The 14,941-nt window shown below is 36.9% G+C and overlaps 1 non-coding gene across 1 annotated transcript; it reads left to right on the top strand.

Annotated features, from left to right (window-relative positions):
* The first annotated feature begins 2,640 nt into the window (after nt 1-2,640).
* Nucleotides 2,641-2,749, top strand: LOC112713289 (small nucleolar RNA R71). The gene has a single exon (XR_003158263.1). It is a non-coding gene; the product is annotated as a small nucleolar RNA R71 (small nucleolar RNA).
* Nucleotides 2,750-14,941: the final 12,192 nt, after the last annotated feature.

The raw sequence follows: 14,941 nt of genomic DNA on the forward strand, positions 1-14,941 counted from the left end.
TGGTGGGTGGGGGTTGGTGGGAGTTATGATGGTTTTGGGAAAGAGGTATGGATGTGATTGGTTGAGGGTTTATGGGAAAGTGTATGTAGGGAAGTGTGAAAAGAAGAGAGAAGAAGGTGGGGTAAATGAAGATGCTGTGGGACCCACTGCTCCTGAGAGGCTAGGGAATTCAAATTCCCTGCCCTTCTTATGGGCGTTGAACGCCCATCTCATGCTCCATAAATGCCAGCTTGCTGCTCCACTCAGCGCGTTGAACGCCCAGGAGGGACCTCCTTCCTGGCATTCAATGCCAGGTCTTCTGCTTCTGTTGAGCATTTAATGCCCAGCCTCTGCTCCAGGGCTAGCATTCAATGCTAGTAATGTTACCCTTTGTAGGCGTTGAACGCCCACTCTTGCCTTCTTGTCTAGCGTTCAATGCCAGCAAGACATGTACTCCAGTGTATTCTGTTTTCGCTTCTTAATAATTTTTTTCTCTATTCTGACTAATGCACATGATCATGAACCTAAAGAAAATAATGAAGAAGAAAAAATTCAAAGAAAAACATAAATAATATCTATGGTTGGGTTATCTCCCATCAAGCGCTCCTTTAACGTCACTAGCTTGACGGTTAGCTCTTTATGGAGATTGATATGGGCTCAAAATTTTGCCCCTTACAGTGAACTTTCTTCCTGTCTTCTCATGGATGAGCTGCACATGCTCTTGAGACAGGATACGACCCGTTGTATGTGGTATAACTGATTTCTTGGTGAAGACAACTCTCATGCCAGGTGAGAGGCCTTCAGTAGGGATCTTTTTATCCATCAAACCTTTAAGTACTTTCTTCTTAGTACCTTTGGTCTTAGTGCTTGTTGATAGCTGCCCAACACCAAACTTAGAATTGGTGTCTGGGGGCTTAGTAAAGCTTTGCACTGAGAGAGATGGTTGGAATACTAAGTGTTGCACAGTTATCTCTTTTTTCTTAGAGAGAGAGTTGGTGTGAGACATCTTGAACAAGATGTGCTCCTCCTTTAGTTGAAAAATTAATTCTCTCTTTGCTTCATTAATGATAGCATTGGCAGTGGCTAGGAAAGATCTTCCAAAGATGATGGATTCATCCTCATCTTCCCTAGTATATAATATTATGAAGTTTTCAAGGATGTAAAGGTCTTCAACCTTCACCAAGACATCCTCTACTAAGCCATATGCTTTTTTCATTGACTTGTCTGTCATCTTCAGTGAGATATTTGTAGCTTGTACCTCAAAGATTTGCAACTTCTCCATTACAGAGAGTGGCATGAGGTTTATACTTGGACTTAGGTCACACAGAGCCTTCTAAAAGGTCATAGTGCCTATGGTGCAAGGAATTAGGAAGCATCCGGGATTCGGAAGCTTTTGAGGCAGCTTCTACTGAACCAAAGCATTGAGTTCTTTGGTTAGTACTGGAGATTCTTCCTCTAATGTCTTTACTCCAAATAACTTGGCATTTAGCTTCATGAGAGCTCCTAGGTACTGAGTATTCATCAGAGAATGAGTATTCATCAGAACTCATGAATTGTAGGAGTGCTTGCAAGGGGATCTCTATGGTATCCACATGAGCCTTGGCTTCCTTTAATTCTTGGATAGGGACTTCATCAGCGGGTGTTAAATACTCAGTAGGGATACCCTTACTGGCATTCAAGTCCACCTCTTGTGGCCTTTTGGGCGTTGAACGCCCAGTGGGGATATCTTCTCTGGCGTTCAACGCCAGCTTTTTTGCCATTTTGGGCATTGAATAAGGTCTTTCTTACTGGCGTTCAACGCCAACTCTTGTGCCAATTTGGGTGCTGAACGCCCATTAGGGAGCACATCATTGACGTTCAACGCCAGATTACTCGCTTCAGATTCGGCCTCAGCTTCAGTAGTGATGGCCTTGCACTTTTCTCTTGGGTTTACTTTAGTGTTACTAGGAAGAGTGTTAGAAAAAGTCTCAAGGATTCTCTTACTCAGTTGACCAACTTGTACCTCCAAATTTCTGGTTGAGGACATTGTTTCAGTTATGAAACTATGAGTGGTCTTAGAGAGGTTGGAAACTATAGTAACTAAGTTAGAAAGGCTCTGCCTAGGAGTCTCCATATGTTCCTGAGAAGATAGGAATGGTGGCCTGTTGTTGAACCTATTCTGGGTTCTTCCACGTTGATTATTATTGAAGCCTTGCTGAGACTTCTGTTGATCCTTCCATGAGAGGTTAGGATGATTCCTCTATGAAGGATTATAGGTGTTTCCATAGGGTTTTCCCATATAATTCGCCTCCTCCATTATGGGTTGTTTAGGATCATAAGCTTCTTCTTCAGAGGAAGCTTCTTGAGTGCTGCCAGTTGCAGCTTGTATTATAGTCAAATGCTTAGAGATCATATTGACCTATTAGGTCAAGATCTTGTTCTGAACCAATATGGCATTCAGAGTGTCTACTTCAAGAACTCCTTTCTTCTAAGCTACCCCATTATTCACAGGGTTTCTCTCAGAAGTGTACATGAATTTGTTGTTTGCAACCATCTCAATGAGTTCTCTTGCTTTTGCAGGCATTTTCTTCAAGTGGAGTGATCCACCTGCAGAGTTGTCCAATGATATTTTGGACATCTCAGATAAACCATTATCGAAGATGCCTAAGATAGAGCATTCTAAGAGCATGTCAAAAGGACATCTCCTAATCAGTTGCTTGTATCTTTCCCAAGCTTCATAGAGGGATTCACATTCTTTTTGTTTGAAGGTTTAAACTTCCACTTTGATTTTGCTCATTTTCTGAGGTGGAAAGAACTTGGCCAAGAAATCATTGACCAATTTTTTCCAAGAGTCTAGGCTTTCTTTAGGTTGAGAGTCCAACCATATCCTAGCTTTGTTTCTAACCGCAAAGGAAAAGAGCATAAGTCTGTAGACCTCAGGATCTACTCCATTGGTCTTAACAGTGTCACAGATTTGCAAGAATTCAGATAGAAACTGATGTGGATCTTCAAGTGGATGTCCATGGAACTTATAATTCTCTTGCATAAGAGAGACTAACTGAGGTTTAAGCTCAAAGTTGTTGCTCTAATGGCAGGTATGGAGATACTTCTTCCATAGAAATCAAAAGTTGGTATGGTATAGTCACCAAGAACCTTTCTTGCATCTCCTTCATTGTTAGGCTCGGCTGCCATGTTTTCAGCTTCTTGTTTGAAAATCTCTATGAGGTTTCTTCTAGAGTATTGTGCTTTAGCTTGTTGTAAATGCCTCCTTAGTGTCCTCTCAGGATTAGGATCAAGATTAAAGAGAGGTTCTTTATCTCTGTTCCTACTCATAAACAAGAGAAAGAAAACAAGAAAGAAGAAGAATGGGGCTTTATGTTCAAGAACAGAGGACTCCCTATGAGATGTGAAGAAGAAGAAAGAAGAATGAAGATAGAGAAGAGAGAAGAAGAATTCGAATAAAAGGGAAAAAGAATTTGAAAATTAGAAGTAAAAAGAGAAAATATTTTTGTTTTTATTTTTAGTTATTAATTAAATTAGAAAATTAAAGCTAATTAACATAAAATATTTGAAAATTAAATAATGAATTTCAAAAAAGAAGAGAGAGAAATAGGGAAGATATTTTTTGAAAATTAGAAGAGAAAAGAATTAGTTAGGAAGTTTTGAAAAAGAAGAAAGAGAAAACAAGTAACTAATTAAGAATGATTTGAAAACAAGATAAGATAGAAGATTAGAAAAGATTTGAATTTAAAATTAGAAAATATAAGATAGAATTTGAAAAGATTTGAAAAAGATTTGATTTTGAAATTTGAAATTAGAAAATATAAGATAAAAATTTAGAAAGATTTGAAATTTGATTTTTGAAAAAGATTTGTTTTTGAAATCTAAAATTTGAAATTTGAAATTTTGAAATTGTATTTTAAAATTTGAATTTGAAATAAGATAAGATGATATTTTTGAATTTTAAAGAAAGATAACAAGATAGTAACTTGAAAAATATATGATTCTTTTTAAAAGATTTGATTTTGAAAAGATTTGATTTTGAAAAGATTTGAATTTGAAATTTAAAACTAAGATAAGATAAGATAATTATTTTTAAATTAAAATTTGAAATTTTTGTTAAGATTTTCAAAAATTAAGATAAAAAAGATAGAAAAGATATTTTTTTATTTTTTTTAATTAATGAAGAAAGAGAAAAACAACTAAATGACACCAAAGTTAAATTTTTGGATCAAAAGACACTTGGTTGAAAATTAAGAAAACAAACACCAAAAGACACTAAACTTAAAGATTTTAAAGATCAAAACAAAAAGAAAAAGAAGAACAACTTGAATACCAAGAAAGAACACAAAGATGATTTTCGAAAATTCAAAGCAAAGAAAGAACAACTAAAGGACACCAAACTTAAAGATTGACATAATACTCAAACAAAAGACACTAATTTTGAAAATTTTTGGAAAAAGACACCAATAAGTTCGAAACTTTTACCAATAATAAGAACAAAGACTCAAACAAAAAGATAAAGATTAAAAAGAAAACAAAGATTTTTGAAATTTTTTTTTCAAAAAAGAGAAATAAAAGACTCAAACAAAATTAAAAAGTACCTAATCTAAGCAACAAAATAATCCGTTAGTTTGTTCAAACTCAAACAATCCCCGGAAACGACGCCAAAAACTTGGTGCATGAATTCTCACACTCCGTACAACTAAACTAGCAAGTGCACTGAGTCGTCCAAGTAATAACTCAGTTGAGTCAGGGTCGATCCTATAAGGATTGTCGGCTTGGATCAAATAGTGGTTATCTTGTAAATCTTAGTTAGGCGGATAGAAAAGTTGTGTAGCTGTTTAAATGCATAAAAGTAAAATAAAGATAACGTTATCCGGTAATTGTGAATTCAAGGATAAGAAGATGGTTAAGGCTTCAAAGATGCTTTGTTCTTCTGGATCAATCTTTTCTTACTGTCTAATCCAAATGTGAATGATTTCTTCTATAGCAGGTTGTATGTGATCAACGCTGGTTTGAGCGGCCGCCAATCTTCCTTAGGCTGAACACCAGGTTTAGTGCGCATCCAGTCTGAATGAGGGTGAAGCTCCTATAGTTCATCCCCTTGGTGATCCTACTCAAAACACCATAGACAAGGTTGAATCTTTCGGATCAGAGAATGCTGTGCCTTGATTCTAGCCTTTACCACAAAGACTCTAATCTCCCCATACCTTGGCTGAACTAATGTCTGGAGAAGTCCCCAACGAAGTCATGGATTAACTGTCTAAGAGAGGTATCCTCAAGCTAGAGGTTCATTGATATCCGATGAAAGACGCTCGCTGAACCCATGTAGAATAGAGATAACTTTTGACGGTTTAACTCATTCATAAGGTTGAAGAACGAAGATACATCTTAGAAAAGAATCAAACACGAATTAAAATAGAACAGTAGTACTTTTATTAATCCATAAAACTTAGTAGAGCTCCTAACTTTAATCTAGGAGGTTTAGTGACTCATGTTGATAGAAGAAATACAAAATGAAATGTAAAAGTGGGCAAGAGTCCCTAACAACGGTGAACTCTTGTCTATATATACTAATCTAATAACTAAGGATTACAAAAATATAATAGGCTTAGAATTAGAGTGCGAAAATCCACTTTCGAGGCCCACTTGGTGAGTGTCTGGGCTGAGCTTTAGAGTCTCCCACGTGCTAGGAGGCTTCTTGGGCACTGAACGCTAGCTGCTCCCTTGTGGGCGTCCAACGCCAGGAAGGGGGTAGATGGCTGGCGTTGAACGCCAGTTTTGGGTCTTTATCTCTAAAGACTATAAACTATTATATATTGCTAAAAACCCCTGGATGTTAACTTTCTATAGCTGTTGAGAACGCTCTATTTGGATATCTGTAGCTGCAGAAATGCTTCCTTGAGTGCATAGAGGCCAGATCCTGACAGCACTTGCTATGCTTTCCTTGCCTCTGAATTAGACTTTGTCAAAACTCTCAGATTTCAGACAAAAAATACTTGAAATCACCATAAAATACAACAACTCATAGTAGAATCCAAAAATGTGAATTTTACACTAAAACCTATGAAAATATAATAAAACTTAAACAAAACATGCTAAAAACTATATGAAAATGATGCCAAAAAGCGTATAAAATATCCGCTCATCACTTAACCTACAAGTTTATTTTAAGGTATCTCAAGCACACTAGAATGAGTGAAGTACATGCTCCTTTTGTGTAATTGTGACCTAGCTTTCTATGTTAGTGTGTGTGTTCTAAACCGCGTGCAATTTAGAATTCACACACTTGTTTCCTTCATGTCACTAACTTATTCACTCACTCATTTTAGTGATTCATCAACTTATTCCAATAATCACTGCTTCCTTGCTTTTGCATTTACTTGTTTTGCCATCCTGTTTTCTATTTTTTTTGGATGATGCACCATTAGCAACAAGGGAAGCGGGAGAAAGAGCATGCAGCAGCCGATTGATCCACCAGCTGAAGGTGGCAACTCATGAAGTCGCCATACCCCCTTACTCACCTTTGAATGCACGGAGGACCGTGCATACCTTTAAGTATGGGGAGGTCGTCACCGATCGGCAATCTTAGGTAAAAAGTTCTAATCCCAAACACTTTAACATTCGTTTTTTTAATTCTTAGTTGCATTTTCTTTCTTGGTTTGTAGATATTTTTTGAGATCTATTTGCATTTTTTCTAGTTTATTGCATTTCTTTTCATATATACATATATAATAAGCTTAGTTAAAATAATAAAATTTTCCAAGAAAACATTCTTAGTAGGGCATTGATATCCTAATTGATTTGAGTTAATATTTCTTTCATTAAAACTTGCTTGAAACATATTGTGGAATATGTTTTTGAGCTAAAACACATAAGCATGTGAGTTTTGAGCCTAATTGTGTGGTTACATCATATAACCACTATTTTCATTCTTGTGTGCGTTATTCTCTTTTTATGACTGCAATCTTTGACTTGTTTGATTCTTTATGTCCATTGTTTGATGTATATGCATTTATATGATTGAGGCCATTTTTTTATTTAGCTAGCTCACTTACCCAAATAGCCTACCCTTTTATCTTCCTTTGTTAACCAACTTTGAGCCTATTTTAATCCCCTTTTGTTATTAATTTTAGCACATCACTACCCCCTAAGTAAAAAAGAAAATAATAAATGTCCATTGTTTGGATCTTTGATTAGCTTAGACTAGTGAGAGTGTGTATCATTTAAGTGTGGGAAAGTTTGGGAACTTTGATTGAGGGAAAAGTAGATTTTTGTACTTTTGTTAAAAATTTTTGGAATTGGGTACATACTCATACATTAAATGCTTAAATCATATACATTAACACTCTTGTATATATTCTTGTATTGAAAAAAAAAAGAAAAAAAGAAGAAAAAGAAGAAAAAGAAAAGAAAGCAATAAAAAGGGGACAAAATACCCCAAAGTAAGGTAATAATAACAATGCATATGAGTTGTGGTTGAAAAGAATACATGAGTACGTAAAAAAGTGAGATTATGGGTAGCTAGGTATTGTATTAAAATTGTATAGGTTGTTGTATGTGTTTGGTGAGAACTTAGGCTAATCAAAGATGCAAATCTCAAGCTCACTTGACCATATGATCCTTACCTTTACCCTAGCCCCATTACAACCATGAAAAGTCCTCATGATATTTGTATGCATGTATTGAATATTTGTTGATTGTTAAAAAAAAATAAATCTTGGAAAGCATGATTAAGAGGAGAATTGAGTGAATTAACCCTAAACACTTGAGCGATTAGAGTGTATACACATCCGGTGAGGGTTCGACTGCTCAATTACATGTTTTCACCTATGCTTATTTCTTGTCTTGCAAGTTTATAAATTCTTTTCTAGAACTCAATTCAATTATGGATTTGATTTGATTGATTTAGTCCTTATATTTATAATATGTATTCTCGGAAATTGATTTATTTTGACTAAGTAGTGGCATTCATTTAGATAGATTGCATATAGGTAGTTTCCTTGCTTTGAATAAATGTAATTCCCCTTCTTATCTTTCTTTGGTATAGCATGAGGACATGCTATTGTTTAAGTGTGGGGATGTGATGAATCCAAATTTCATGATATTTATTTGCTCTATTTGGGTGGATTTCATCAACTTTTCTTGCATTTATCTATTGAAATAGCATAGTTTTATGATTTCTTCCTAAATTATACTTGAAAGTAAAAACATGCTTTTTAGGCCTAATAATTGCTAAATTTCATTCACTTTAATCCCATTTGATGCCTTGATGTGTTTGCTAAGTAATTTTAGGTTTTCAAGGCAAGTATAGGTTGAAGAAGTGAGAAAAGAGCATGCAAAAGAGAAGAAACCATGAAGAAATAGAGTTTGGAAGTTTTAGCAGCCGTGCATTCGCACAGTGATGCATGCGTATGCACAGGTGTGAGCTCATGGCGACGCGCATGCGTGACCCACATATATGCGTGAGGGTGAATTTCATCAGGTCACGCGTATGCATGACCCATGCGTACGCGTGACCCTTGTGACTTGAGCTCATTAATTGCAATTCGTTGGGAGTGAATTCTGGGCCTCCAAAACCCATTCCAACTCATTCTAAAGCTATTTCAAGCCAAAGTGAAGAAGAATGAAGGGGAGAGCAATTATGTTTAGGTTTTTATCATGTTTTATGTAGTTTTCTAGAGAGAGAAGCTCTCCCTTCTCTCTAGAATTTAGTTTTTCTTAGTTAATTTTTCTTTAATTTTATTCTTTAATTCTTGTTCTAGTATAGTTTTATTTAAGTTTTCATGCTCTCTTGTCTTGATCCTCTTCATTTTTTTTGTTATTTTCTCAATTTTGCCACTTTATGTTTATGAATCTTTGTTGATTTTAATTTTTATTTAATGTAATTTGATGTTTTTATGTTTATTGTTATTTAATTGAGTTGCTATTATTATATTCTTGCATTTGGTAGTTTTAGATTTTATTTTTATTGCAATTTAATATGCTTTTATTTTCATGCACACCAAGGGTTTGATAAAATGTTTGGGTTAGTTTTAGTGTAGTCTTTCACACTCTTGACTTTGGATTGAGGACTTTGGTGACCTTAAGTCATTGATGTCTTTTCTTGATTGATATATTAGGGTAGTTAGTTAATTTAGTTTCTGATGAGCGGATAATTTATACGCTTTTTGGCATTATTTTTAGTATGTTTTTAGTATGTTTTAGTTAGTTTTTATTATATTTTTATTATTTTTTGGTTAAAATTCACTTTTCTGGACTTTACTATGAGTTTGCGTGTTTTTCTGTGATTTCAGGTATTTTCTGGCTGAAATTGAGGGACCTGAGCAAAAATCTGATTCAAAGGCTGAAAAGGACTGCAGATGCTGTTGGATTCTGACCTTCCTGCACTCGAAGTAGATTTTCTGGAGCTACAGAAGCCCAATTGGTGCGCTCTCAATTGCTTTGTAAAGTAGACATTCTGGGCTTTCCAGAAATGTATAATAGTCTATACTTTGCCCGAGATTTGATGGCCCAAACAGGCGTTCCAAGTCAGCTCAAGAATTCTGGCGTAAAACGCCGGAACTGGCACAAGAATGGGAGTTAAACGCCCAAACTGGCACAAAAGCTGACGTTTAACTCCAAGAAGAGTCTTTACACGAAAATACTTCAATGCTCAGCCCAAGCACACACCAAGTGGTCCCGGAAGTAGATTTTTATGTCATTTACTCATTTCTGTAAACCCTAAGCTACTAGTTCCTTACAAATAGGACCTTTTGCTATTGTATTTTCATCTTTGAGTAGTCTTATGCTATCCTAGATCATGGGGCTGGCCTCTCGGCCATGCCTAGACCTTGTTCTTATGTATTTTCAACGGTGGAGTTTCTACACACCATAGATTAAGGTGTGGAGCTCTGCTGTACCTCGAGTATTAATGCAATTACTATTGTTCTTCTATTTAATTTGGCTTATTCTTGTTCTAAGATATCACTTGTTCTTCAACTTGATGAATGTGATGATCTGTGACACTCATCATCATTCTCACCTATGAACGTGTGCCTGACAACCACCTCCGTTCTACCTTAGATTAAGTGGATATCTCTTGGATCCCTTAATCGGAATCTTCGTGGTATAAGCTAGAATTGATGGCAGCATTCTTGAGAATCCGGAAGGTCTAAACCTTGTCTGTGGTATTCTGAGTAGGATTCAAGGATTGAATGACTGTGACGAGCTTCAAACTCGCGATTGTGGGGCGTTAGTGACAGACGCAAAAGAATCACTGGATTCTATTCCGACATGATCGAGAACTGACAGCTGAATAGCTGTGCTGTGACAGAGCGCGTTGAACATTTTCACTGAGAGGACGGGACTGTAGCCATTGACAACGATAATGCCCAACATACAGCTTGCCATGAAAAAGAGTAAGAAGGATTGGATGAAGACAGTAGGAAAGCAGAGAGACGGAAGGGACAAAGCATCTCCATATGCTTATCTGAAATTCTCACCAATGAATTACATAAGTATCTCTATCTTTATTTTAAGCTTTATTCATAAATCATTCATAACCATTTGAATCTGCTTGACTAAGATTTACAAGATGACCATAGCTTTCTTTATACCAACAATCTCCGTGAGATTGACCCTTACTCGCGTAAGGTTTATTACTTGGACGACCCAGTGCACTTGCTGGTTAGTTGTGCGAAGTTGTGATAAAGAGTTGAGATTGCAATTGAGCGTACCATGTTGATGGCGCCATTGATGATCACAATTTCGTGCACCAAGTTTTTGGCGCCGTTGCTGGGGATTGTTTGAGTTTGGACAACTGACGGTTCATCTTGTTGCTTAGATTAGGTATTTTTCAGAATTTTTAGGACTGAATTCTAGTGTTTCAAAGTGATGTTTTCATCATCACCAAAGCTGATTGATTCTCATCAATTTAGCTCTTGAATGCAATGTCCTGCTGAAGCTTGGCTAGCCATGTCTAATTCCTTTAGACTAAAGCTTTAGACTAACATTGCATGATTCCTGGAATTCTTATTAAAAATTTTTGAATCTCTTTATTTTCTTTTCCATATAATTTTTGAAAAATCCAAAAAAATTACAAAGTCATAAAAATCAAAAATATTTTATGTTTCTTGTTTGAGTCTAGTGTCTCATTTTAAGTTTGGTGTTGATGAGCGGATATTTTATACGCTTTTTGGGGGTAATTTCATGTAGATTTTAGCATGTTTCAGTTAGTTTTTAGTAGAATATTATTAGTTTTTAGGAAAAAATCATATTTCTGGACTTTACTATGAGTTTGTGTGTTTTTCTGTGATTTCAGGTATTTTCTGGCTGAAATTGAGGGAGCTGAGCAAAAATCTGACTTAGGCTGAAAAAGGACTGCTGATGCTGTTGGATCCTGACCTCCCTGCACTCGAAATGGATTTCTGGAGCTATAGGAGTCCAATTGGCGCGCTCTCAACGGCGTTGGAAAGTAGACATCCAGGGCTTTCCAGCAATATATAATAGTCCATACTTTGCGCGAGGATAGACGACGTAACTTGGCGTTAAACGCCAAGTTCATGCTGCTGTATGGAGTTAAACGCCAGAAAAACGTCATTATCCGGAGTTGAACGCCCAAAACACGTCATAACCTGAAGTTTGACGCCAAGAAGGGCCTCCACACGTGGAAAGCTTTAGTCTCAGCCCCAGCACACACCAAGTGGGCCCCAGAAGTGGATTTCTGCACCAATTATCTTAGTTTATTCATTTTGTGTAAACCTAGGGTACTAGTTTACTATTTAAACAACTTTTACAGACATTTCTTGTACCTCATGACATTTTCAGATCTGAATTACATACTCCTTGACGGCATGAGTCTCTAAACTCCATTGTTGGGGGTGAGGAGCTCTGCAGCGTCTCGATGATTTAATACAATTCCTTTGTTTTCCATTCAAACACGCTTGTTCTTATCTAAGATGTTTATTCGCGCTTAACTGTGGAGAAGGTGATGATCCGTGACACTCATCACCTTCCCCAACCCATGAACGTGTGCCTGACAATCACCTCCGTTCTACATCAGATTGAATGAATATCTCTTAGATTCCCCAACATAATCTTCGTGGTATAAGCCGGATTGATGGCAGCATTCATGAGAATCCGGAAAGTCTAAACCTTGTCTGTGGTATTCCGAGTAGGATTCCAGGATTGAATGACTGTGACGTGCTTCAAACTTTAACCTGCTGGGTGTTAGTGACAGACGCAAAAGAGTGATTCTATTCCAGTAGGAGCGGAAACCAACCGGTGATTAGCCGTACTGTGACAGAGTGCGTGAGCATAGTTTTCACTGCGAGGATGGGAAGTAGCCACTGACAACGGTGACACCCTACATAGAGCTTGCCATGGAAGGAACCTGCGTGTGAGAAGAGGATTTCAAGGAAGAGTTGAAGTCAAAGGACAAAGCATCTCCAAAACTCCAACATATTCCCCAGTACTGCAAATCAAAGTAACATTGTTCCCTCTTTTATCAAATCCAGTAATTTCACTTTTAATCCAAATAATCCTATTGACATCCTGACTAAGATTAATAGAATAAATATCAATTGCTTCAAACCAATAATCTCTGTGGATTCGACCCTTACTCACGTAAGGTATTACTTGGACGACCCAGTACACTTGCTGGTTAGTTGAACGGAATTGTGAAGTTGATTTTGGACCAGGCTCTATTATCATATTCCATAAAGAGATACAATTTCGTCCACCAAGTTTTTGGCGCCGTTGCCGGGGATTATTGAGTTTGGACAATTGAAGGCTTATTTTATTTCTTAGATTGGGAATAATTTATTTTTATTTTTATTCTTATTTTTATTGCTAATTTTCGTGAGTTTTAGTGTCTTGTTCTAAGTTTGGTGTTCCTTGGTGTTTTCCCTCCAAAAATTTTCGAAAATAAGGAGCATTAGATCTAAAAATTTTAAGTCTTGTGTCTTTTGCATGTTTTTCTCTTTCATCATAAAATTCAAAATTCAAAAAAATTTTTATATTCTCCAACTACTTTTTTCGAATTTTTTTTAATTTTTAGATTTTAATTTCATTTTTCTTTCGAAAAATATATATATATATATATATAATATATTTTTAACTTCTTTTTATTTATTCCATTTTTATTTATTCCATTACTATAAATTCTCAACTTGTATTCAATAATGGAAGCAAGTAGGAATGAACAGTCCAAGAGGACTTTGGGGTCATATGCTAACCCCACTACTGCTTCATATGGGAGTAGTATCTGTATACCTTCCATTGGAGTTAGTAGCTTTGAGCTGAATCCTCAGCTCATTATCATGGTGCAGCAAAACTGCCAGTACTCTGGTCTTCCACATGAAGAACCTACAGAATTTCTGGCACAATTTCTGCAAATTGCTGATACAGTACATGATAAGGAAGTGGATCAGGATGTCTACAGATTACTACTGTTTCCATTTGCTATAAAAGATCAAGCTAAGAGGTGGTTAAATAACCAGCCTAAAAACAGCATAAAAACATGGAAACAGCTGTCAGAAAAATTCCTGAATCACTATTTCCCTCCCAAACGGATGACACAGCTAAGGCTAAGCATCCAAGGCTTCAAACAAGGAGATGATGAATCCCTTTATGATGCCTGGGAGAGATACAGAGTGATGCTAAGAAAATGCCCCTCTGAAATGTTTTCAGAATGGGTGCAATTAGACATCTTCTACTATGGGCTTACAGAAAAAGCTCAGATTTCTCTAGACCACTCAGCTGGTGGATCTATACACATGAGAAAAACAATTGAAGAAGCTCAAGAGCTTATTGATACAGTTGCCAGAAATCAACATCTGTATCTAAACAGTGAATCTTCCATGAAAGAAGAAGCTAAAACAGTAACTGCAGAACTCAGTCCGATGGCTCAGGCTAATGAATTCAATCAGCAATTAGATTTTCTAACTCAGCAGCTAGCCGAATTCAAGGAAATATTACAGGAAACAAGAATGGCTAACAGAAACATGGAAGTACAATTAAAGCAGACAGAAAAGCAACTGTCAAAACAAATAACAGAAGAATGCCAAGCAGTTCAACTAAGAAGTGGGAAAATATTAAATACCTCACTTCAAAGCAGCAAGAAGACAGGAAATGAACAAATAGCTACTCAAAATCCCTCTGAGGACAAGCAGAGCCCAGAAAGGGATAAAGATGGCGCTGAACGCCCAAACCATGTTCATTCCTGGCGTTCAACGCCAGAAACAAGCATGGATCTGGCGTTGAACGCCCAAAAGGAACATGGTTCTGGCGTTCAAACGCCAGAAACAAGCAGGGAGGTGGCGTTTAACGCCACCCCAGCTTCCACCCCTGGTATTCAAACGCCAGTGGGTGATCAGTCACATACAAGTGCTGATAACAATCCTCCTAAAAAGGCTTCCCAATCCACTTCTGTAGGTAATAAACCTGCAGCAACTAAGGTTGAGGAATACAAAGCCAAAATGCCTTATCCTCAAAAACTCCGCCAAGCAGAACAGGATAAGCAATTTGCCCGCTTTGCAGACTATCTCAGGACTCTTGAAATAAAGATTCCATTTGCAGAAGCACTTGAGCAAATACCTTCTTATGCTAAGTTCATGAAAGAGATCTTAAGTCATAAGAAGGATTGGAGGGAAACTGAAAAAGTTTACCTCACTGAAGAATGCAGTGCAGTCATTCTGAAAAGCTTACCTGAGAAGCTTAAAGATCCTGGAAGCTTTATGATACCATGCACATTAGAAGGTGTTTGTACCAAGCAAGCTTTATGCGATCTTGGGGCAAGTATCAACCTAATACCTGCATCTACTATCAGAAAGCTTGGTTTGACTGAAGAAATCAAACCAACCAGGATATGTCTTCAACTTGCTGATGGCTCCATTAAATACCCATCAGGCGTGATTGAAGACATGATTGTCAAGGTTGGGCCATTTGCCTTTCCTACTGACTTTGTGGTGCTGGAAATGGAGGAGCACAAGAGTGCAAC

This window comes from Arachis hypogaea, chromosome 9 (assembly GCF_003086295.3).
Source record: "Arachis hypogaea cultivar Tifrunner chromosome 9, arahy.Tifrunner.gnm2.J5K5, whole genome shotgun sequence".
In the NCBI taxonomy this organism is placed as follows: domain Eukaryota; kingdom Viridiplantae; phylum Streptophyta; class Magnoliopsida; order Fabales; family Fabaceae; genus Arachis; species Arachis hypogaea.